Source organism: Heteronotia binoei, chromosome 21 (genome assembly GCF_032191835.1).
Source record: "Heteronotia binoei isolate CCM8104 ecotype False Entrance Well chromosome 21, APGP_CSIRO_Hbin_v1, whole genome shotgun sequence".
Taxonomy (NCBI): domain Eukaryota; kingdom Metazoa; phylum Chordata; class Lepidosauria; order Squamata; family Gekkonidae; genus Heteronotia; species Heteronotia binoei.
This window is the reverse complement of record NC_083243.1, coordinates 165,157,265-165,166,268: the sequence shown is the minus strand read 5'-3', so window position 1 is coordinate 165,166,268 and position 9,004 is coordinate 165,157,265.

The following is a 9,004-nucleotide window of genomic DNA, read 5'->3' as shown; positions in this document are numbered from 1 at the left end:
GAAATGTAACAGGTTAGTGAGGCAACGTCTTCCTCAATAACTCGTGTTCATCAATGTATGTACTCATTCTGTCCTTGATAATGGTTTCTACCAACTTTCCTGGTATTGAAGTCAGACTGACCAGCCTGTAATTTCCCGGATCTCCTCTGGAACCCTTTTTAAAGATGCTACCTTCCAGTCCTCAAGGGTTTTGACTGTATTTACCTTTCCTTTCAGTTTCCTCTTCACATGCCTTCTCATCTCAGAGAATTTACTCCTTTTAAAGTTAAATGTGGTTGTGCTGGTCTTTTGGGGCAACTCTCTGTTTATACAAATGGTGAAATCAATAACGTTATGGTCACTGCTCCCAAGTGGTGCGATCACTTTTACATCTCTCACCAAGTCTTGGGCATTACTTAGGACCAAATCCAGGATCGCCCCACCCCTGGTAGGTTCTGTGACCATCTGCTCCATAGCACAGTCATTGAAAGCATAGAGAAACTCAATCTCTTTCTCTCGACCTGAACACATTGACCCAATCAATCTGCGGGTAGTTAAAATCACCAATTACAACAAAGTTTTTACGTTTAGCCACTATCTTTAATCCTTCCATCATATTATAATCGTCCTCTATCTTTTGCTTTGGTGGGCGATAACAAACTCCCATAGTTAAATTTCCTTTTGGGCCCTCTATTTCGACCCAAAGCATTTCTAGAAGGGAATCTAATTCTTTGACCTCAGTCTTATTGGACTGTATACCCTCTCTGACATACAGAGCCACCCCACTTCCAACCCTTCCCTCCCTATCCTTCCAATATAACTTATATCCAGGAATCACCATGCCCCACTGATTCTCCTCATTCCATCAAGTTTCTGAAATTCCCACAATGTCTATGTTTCCCCCCAAAACTAAACATTCCAACTCACCAATTTTACTTCGAACATTTCTAGCATTTGTATACAAACATCTATAATTTCCCAGGCAAGTTAGACCCGCAACCTTCCTCCTGCCGCCTCGAGACTTTGGCAGACACTCCATACTGTTTGTCACCATCTCAGTGGACAACTCTGATCCATTACCCGGTAGAAAAGTAACAGCTAACCCTTCATCTCTTTGAGATGAGTCCTCCTGAACCAGAGACATTTCATCTCCTGTCGGCTTTCCCCCAAGATTTAGTTTAAAAACTGCTCTGCCACCTTTTTGATTTTAAGCACCAGCAGCCTGGTTCCATCCGGGGACAAGTGGAAACCGTCTCTTTTGTACAGCTCCTGCTTGTTCCAGAAAGCATCCCAGTGCCTAACAAACTTAAACCCTTCTTCCTTACACCATGGTCTCATCCACACATTGAGACTTCTAATTTGTGCCTGTCTCTCCAGCCCTGCACTTGGAACAGGTAGCACTTCTGAGAAGGCTACCTTGGAGGTCCTGGCCTTAAGTCTCCCGCCTAGCAGCCTAGATTTTTTCTCCAGGACCTCATGACTGCATTTCCCCACATCGTTGGTGCCAACATGCACCACGACCACTGGCTCCTCCCCAGCACTGTCTATCAGCCTATCTACTACACACGTAATGTCCGCTATCTTCGCACCAGGCAGGCAAGTCACCATACGGTCAGTACGCGGTTTTGCCACTCAGCTGTCTACTTGCCTAAGAATTGAATCACCAACTACCAAGACCACCCCCCTCTCTCCCTGCCCAGGGATGGTTCCTTGGCGCGAAAGAATTCCCGCTCACCAACTGAAGAAGAGGTCCCATTCCCCTTATCCTCGGCAAAGTGCTGTGTTCCCTCTCGACCCTCATGCTCCCTGGCAGCAACGGGGCTGCCACGTTCAGAGTGGGGCTCATCTAATACGTCCTCGAGAGTCTTCCCCGAGTGCCTAACTGACTGTCTCTGCTTCTCCAGGTCAGTCACCTCGGCCTCAAGGGTACGAACTCGTTTCCTGAGGACCAGGAGCTCCTTGCATCAAGCACACACCCGAGACTTCTGTCCTGTGGGCAGATAGTCATACATGTGACACTCAGTGCAAAACACTGAAAAGCCCCCACCTCCCTGCTGGCATTCTACCTTCATGATAGCTTTTTAAAAAATATATACAGTCCCCTTTAAATCCTGTTTGTTTATGTGGCTCCCCTTCTGGAGGGTCAAGTTATCTTATTGGGAACACAAGGAAAATAGGGATCTGGGTTCCTGGTCCTTACAGAGCCCCCAGGCTAAGAGCCACAGGCCAAGAGCCCTTTAGCTCTCGCCCTTCGGCTCGCGCCTCTGGCAGGGCTCAGCTTAATAATGCAAAGAGGGTGAGGAACACAACCACTCCTATTCAATCAGCAACAACCACCTTCAATCACCTTCACCTTCAGCCCACTCAAACCAAACAGACAGCAGTTCCACAGCAACCACAAACTCAGAATTTTCAGCAGTCACACAAACTCAGAAATTCTCAGCAACTTCCCCAGCTTATATCACTTATTCTCTGCTCTCTCTCGGACCTCTCTGAAATGAGCTCAGCCTCTGTCAAGGCTCAGCTTAAAAGTTCTGGCAAGGCTCAGTCATTCAGTTTCACTCCTCCTTTCATTCTCATGTTTAGCAGGCTTTGAAGGATAAAGAGGCTATTAGTCTCTGATTTTGACTGATATTTCTGACTAAGGTACTCATACATTGTTTTAGCCATAGCATGTTCCAGAATTACTCTGCTCTCCTCTTTGTTAATACTTCCCAAAATCAAAGTAATACCAAAACCGTCCATTTTATCAAACTTTTCCTCTTCTGTTTTATCTGTAGGGGGATCTTTCGTGAGCACATCTGAAGCTCCTTGAGATTTAAGTATTGCTAATGGTACACATTTGTGGTTACTCAGGTGTGAAGGTGACTTACAGCGTGTGCTCTGAGTCTAATCACTATGAGTGTGCAAAAATTGGGGTTGGGTGGGATCTCTCAGGTTTGGATCTGAAAAATAATGGTATTTCCCAATACTCCCAAATCCCAGTACCAGTATGGTATTTAGATTCAGGATTTTTCAGGAATTACAATTAAATTTTAATCACATCCTTCTTATTTACTGATTCCAGCATGAAATGGTATTAATTTCAATCAGTTTTGTCTCCTGCTCAGAAATGAGGTGGTTTAAATTGTTTCAAAGGTTGTAAATGTTTTATTGATTTTAATTGTTTTTTGATCTTGTAATCTGCCCTGAACCTATTCATAGAGTAGGGTGGAATAAAAATCCATTAAATAAAAAAGAACCCCCAAGTTTCAAAAAGAGTGGAAGAGGGGTGCTATTTTATGGGCCCCCATAGAAAATTCCCCCATCCTCCATTGTTTCCAATAGAGGAGGGAAAAGGTGTTTAAAGGGTTTGTGGTTCTTGTAAATACCTTCTGCAACCTGGGAGTGAACTCTGAAGGCACTTAAAGGGACAGAGACCTTTAAATGCCCTTTAACTGCAGCTATCCAGCTTCCTGGGAATGGCTATATCAGATAGCCAAAAATAGACTCTGATTGTTATTTGACTGAGGAAATGCCAAAAAAAATGACTGAAGATGAGGTAATTTTGGGTATTTTCTCAGTTCAGATACAGCTGAATTCACATCCCTACCAATCGCTTTATAATTCATATCCAATCACCTCTCCTCACACGGCAGAAAGTTGTTTCTGAGCCATCTCCTAATGAGGTATACAGCTGCTTTGCATAGGCAAGAAAGGAATCTGTGGACCTTGAGGCAACCACAGACTGGGAATCTTTACTCCTTGGATGAGGTGAAGAAAATGTTCATCATCACATACTGAATCGCTGTGAGATGCCCACTGCCCAATATGTTTAGATGTTAGGTGCAGAGAATTATTTAAAGGAGTTTGGAAGGCAGAGCTGACTTCCACTTTTAGCCTTGGAAAGTCAACAAACTAACCTCATGATGGCACTAAAGTTACCTATTCAAGCAAAGGGCCTCCTGAGGGAAAGTACATTGGAGTACATGTAGACACAGTGCCCAACAGGGTTCTTCTAGTAGTTTTATGGGGGAAGGAACATATCCTGACAAATTGTCCCTAGTGGCATTCCTTTTTCTACGTGATTATTATAAGTGAAAGAGTTCCATCATACTAATAGAAATAGTGTAAATTCTTTATCTGATGCTGCTTCAGATGTTCAAAGGGTATAGTTACAGTCTAGCAACCGCACCAGCACAAATGTCTGGTATTTGACAATGGACTTTCTGCAGTTTTAAAATCACCCAGCCTAATTTTTCTTCAATACTGATATAGAATTTTCAGTACTTCAGAATGTGTGTGTCATCAAACAGCAATTGAAGTCAAAATTTTGGCCTGCTTTATAACTTGACCACTGAGGAATGCCCTTAAGGCCAAAATATGTATGGTCTGTGTTGATCATTTGATATGTTCTTCTTTGTATGGGAAATTACGACAGCTTATCTAAAGCTCATTCTGACTCTTAATGCAGCCTGATATTCAGTGTACGCTATATAATAAATATTTATGTTGGTATTTTATCTGTTGTAGCTTGACCTTTGTAATTATCAGTAAATTTGGGGTTGAGTTTTTCCTCCTTTTTCTTTATTTACAACTCCTGCGCAGTCAGATGGGCCCTGAGCGACCCATGAAGGGCTCCATGAAAAATGTGTTCTATCATTTAAGGCTAGCACCCATTAATATGAGCTTCCTGTATATTTCTTTGTCTTTTCTGTATGAAGTTTTGCTTTTGCATATAAAAGTCCAAATTCTTTTCAAGAACTCCACATTATTGAAACTCGGTTCTGCATGTCTCAACTGACTTCCAGACTTCAGAAATCAGTTCAACTGGAGAAAATGGCTACTTTGGACTGTATGGCATCATAATCCCCAAACCCCACTCTCCCCAGGCTCTACCTCCAACTCCCCAGGAATTTCCCAAGCCAGAGCTGGTAACCCTGACTTCAACCAAGGTGACTTATTTATGTGCTTTAAATGCTTGCTTGTTTCTCTCACCCATCAAGATGGCAGCATGTTCTCAGACATGACGTGTTACCCCAGTTCTTCTCTTGTAGAGATCTTATTCATTTTATTTATCCCCAGGGCCCTGCCTTCTTAAAAGCAGCATGTGGGAATGTTTAAAGCAGGAGAGAGAAAGGAGTCCTCTTGCCTTGTAATTAGTCTGGCTGAAAATGAAACACTGTCTTTAATTTAAAAAAAAACACTCCTTAATCACTAGGGGGCCCACAATGCTCACATAGATAAATGGCAAGCAACCCCACCCCTACTCCTTTGAAGGGTTTAGGTTTTTTTTTTCACACTAGTAACTTAATAACTACACATGAGGGGCCTGGGTTGAGTAGAGAGATGTTCTGAGTTGCTTAGAAATTCAAATTGGGGCTGCAGCATATGAGGACTTTGGTCTTCAAGGGCTAGCATGATATAGTGCAGACATGTCAAACATATAGCCCATGGGCTGGAACTGGACCTCCCAGGGCTATGATCTGGCCTGCAAGCAACTGGAGGGGAACTAGTCTGAATGTGGACTGGAAGGGCCTAAATTAGGGTATTGTACCACCTGCTGAATTCCCTCCCTTCCCTAAACGTGGGCCCTCCCCGGCGTCTTCCCCCAGATCTCCAGGGATTGCCCAACCCAGAGCTGGCAACCATAAGGGGTGAGGAGGGCTACCTTGGTATCTACCTGCCACCCTTAGCCGAGGTGCCAGGCTGGGATGTACTGCCTGCCACCATCACCTTTTCCTCTGGCCAGGATGTGTTGGACCTGCCTGTGCTATCCGGTGTGCTGAAAAGATGGCTGGCTGTTCAGGTATGGCAGGCAGAATCTCTTTGGCCCTCCCTCCCTGAGCTCTGCTGAGTGGCTTTCCACTTACAGGCAGCCCAGGGAAGGCTCTTGTGGCACAGGTACCTGTGGAAAACCACTGGCCAGCTCACAAAATATGCCTGCTTATGTAAGCATGCAAACAGAGCAACTAGCCAGGATGTGCACAGAATCCCGGGTGAGAGAGAAAAGCCCAGTGCATATGTAAATAGTGCCATGCATGTAGAATGCTGAGGGTCAAGGTGAAGGAGGCCAGCTGAGCCTGCTAAGTCACTGACCCAAATGTGTGCAGCTCCTCTCCTTCCTTGGTAGCATGGGGAGGATTAAATAAGAGGTAAAGCCAAAAAGCACACATACTGCCCAGGCTCCCTTCACACAAGCAGAGTCAACTGTTTAAGAACATAGATGTGTAGCTTGGCCCTCAGTATTGGCCCCTTGGACTGGTAGCAGCACTCCAGCACCTCATGCAAAAAAGGGTCTTCCCTGCTACTTGAGAGTCTTTAGTAGGTGATGCTAAAGACTGAACCTGAGACCTTCTGTACTTGATGAATGATTACTCTGCCACTGAGTCACAGCCTTTCCCTTAATTTTGAATCCATATGGCCACTACTCAGGCCATGAGTTATGCTGTAACCAAGGGAACAAGCTCTTTCCACTGGGACTGAGTAATAACTCTTCTTAGCTGGATCAGGCCCTAGGGTTGCCAAGTCCAATTCAAGAAATATCTGGGGACTTTGGGGGTGGAGCCAGGAGACATCGGTGCGAAGCCAGGAACAAGGGTGTGACAAGCATAATTGAACTCCAAGGGAGTTCTGGCCATCACATTTAAAGGAACCGCACACCTTTTTAAATGTCCTCCTTCCATAGGAAATAATGGATAGGGGCACCTTCTTTTGGGGCTCATAGAATGGGACCCCCTGGTCCAATCGTTTTGAAACTTGGGAGATACTTTGGGGAGAGTCACTAGATACTATACTGAAAATTTGGTGCATCTACCTCAAAAAACAGCTCCCCCAGAGCCCCAGAAACCTCCAGATCAATTCCCCATTATACCCTATGAGAATCAATCTCCACATAGAGAATAATGCTCAGCAGACCCCCCCCCCCCGTTTCTGGCGACTCTGAAGGGGGATTGGCCTCTCTACTCATGAGTTGCTGCCAACTTCTTCAAAGTAACACAGACACACCATCCCAAGAGGAAGCCTTTCAATCAGCGACTGAAGCCTCCGGAGGTAGAAACGCACATGGTCCTCTGGGGGCGGAGCTCCCCCCCCTGCTGGCCACACTCCCCAAGAAGACGCCACCCGGCAACCGGAGAGGACGCAAGGACTACGAGTCCCAGCATGCACCTTGCGAAGGGAGGCCGGACTGGAGCAAATAGCATGCCAGTGGTGGGCGGGTCTTTGTGACCCAGAGGAAGGGAGAAGCCTGAAGCCAGGCAGGGAAAGAGACACAGCGCCGTTCCACCCCCCCCCCACTTCCAGATTTTTAGAGAGCGGGGGATGAGGCTGCTAATCCAGGGGTCCCCCGGCAGGGCGGGGGGTGGGGGTTGGGAAGCCTATCAGGCCCACTGTCCTTCTAGTAGTAGCAGGCTTACTATAAGGTGATCACCCTAAGCTGTGAAGTGCTTCTAAACAGTAAAAGTTGCAAATGTACTCACATCTTCCTCGGAGTACCTCATAGAAACAAATGCGGCTTGCTTCTGAACATGCATAGGATTGGGCTGTTAGATTGTGGCTTGAGAAACATCTGCATTCCCACTGTAAGAAACCTAAAGCACAGTTGAGCCATGAGCCCAGCTTCTTCTAATTAACTGGCAGAACTAACCACTGCATTGAAGGTAAGGGCGTGTTTTATTGGACATTCTGTCCACTGAGAGTCCCATGTGTTTTTGCACTAAGCAATTAGCATTCCGTTGTACTCAAGCCAAGATGCCAATGAGAAGGCTCTACTTTTGGACGACACATTCCCATTGGTTTTGCCAAAGCCACCAGCAGCAATATTTAGCTGATAATGACTACATTGCTATTGTCTCAAGGACTTTGAAAGACCTGGAAATTGCATGTTGCCATCTAGCAGAATGGTAGAAAACATGAAGTAAAACATTAAAGTGATACCACAAAATAGCTACTCTCCAAAGCTTCAAAGAGGACAACCTTGCTGCTATTATCCAGAACTAAAATAACTGTTCTGTGGCAAACCTGCAGTCCCGGCAACCCAAGAGATAATGGATGGCCAACACATAAAACTGGAGCGTGCGAATGTGTGTGAAAAGCAAAGCTGACTTTTCTATACAGGGGGACTATTTTCGAACAAACACTTGGCAAGACAGAGGCTGCAAAACCAGTAAATTACAGAGCCTGTTGCTGCACTACAATCCCTTCTCTGATATGTAACCAGAAATATAACAAAGGGTCAGCCTTGGAAGAATGATAACCAGCAGACCATAATCCCAGAAAATATAAACCAGACCTAATTAGCTGATGTATGGCATTGTGGTGATTTTGTACCGATATGCTAATAGGGTGTCAGAAACGCAGGTACAAATATTACAAATATCAAATTTCAATTTCATAAAACATTACTATGCTGGTATTGGTCTCCATCCAAACTAAACAAAATTGATCCCACCATTGATCCTCTCTGCAAAAAGCCTTGTGCCAAAAAAGCAGATTTTATCCATTGATGGTGGCAATACAGATATATTTATGCATTTTGGCAACAGGTAAATAAGCAAAATTACCCATACAACCTTAGCACTGGAACCTGGTATTTTTTTTTACTTCGTAATTGGCAAGACCAAAGGCTAAGTTCCAGTACATCAGAATTAATTCCTATTTTAATAGCCACGGCACGGCTAGTCATAGCCTCACACTGGGTAAATAAACACCCACCCACATTAAAAGGCTGTGGGAAACGTTCATATTATGCAAAATCGCTTATAATTAATATGATATATCTTACAACCAATATGAAAGACGTCGTGTCTGTTTGGTACTCCTTAATTACTTTTCTTTCTGTGAATGACATCATTCCACAGAATCAATATTATAGAAAGTTTATTTTTGACAGTCCTGTTGCTTATGTATATTATGCAACCAATTGTTAAACTTCAGTTAGTTTTATGTAACATGCAATGGTCAGACTTTGAAGGATTGTATTAGATTAGATATAGCAAGATATCTATTTATATTTCCATTGGTTTTCTGTTTGGTTTTTAAATGC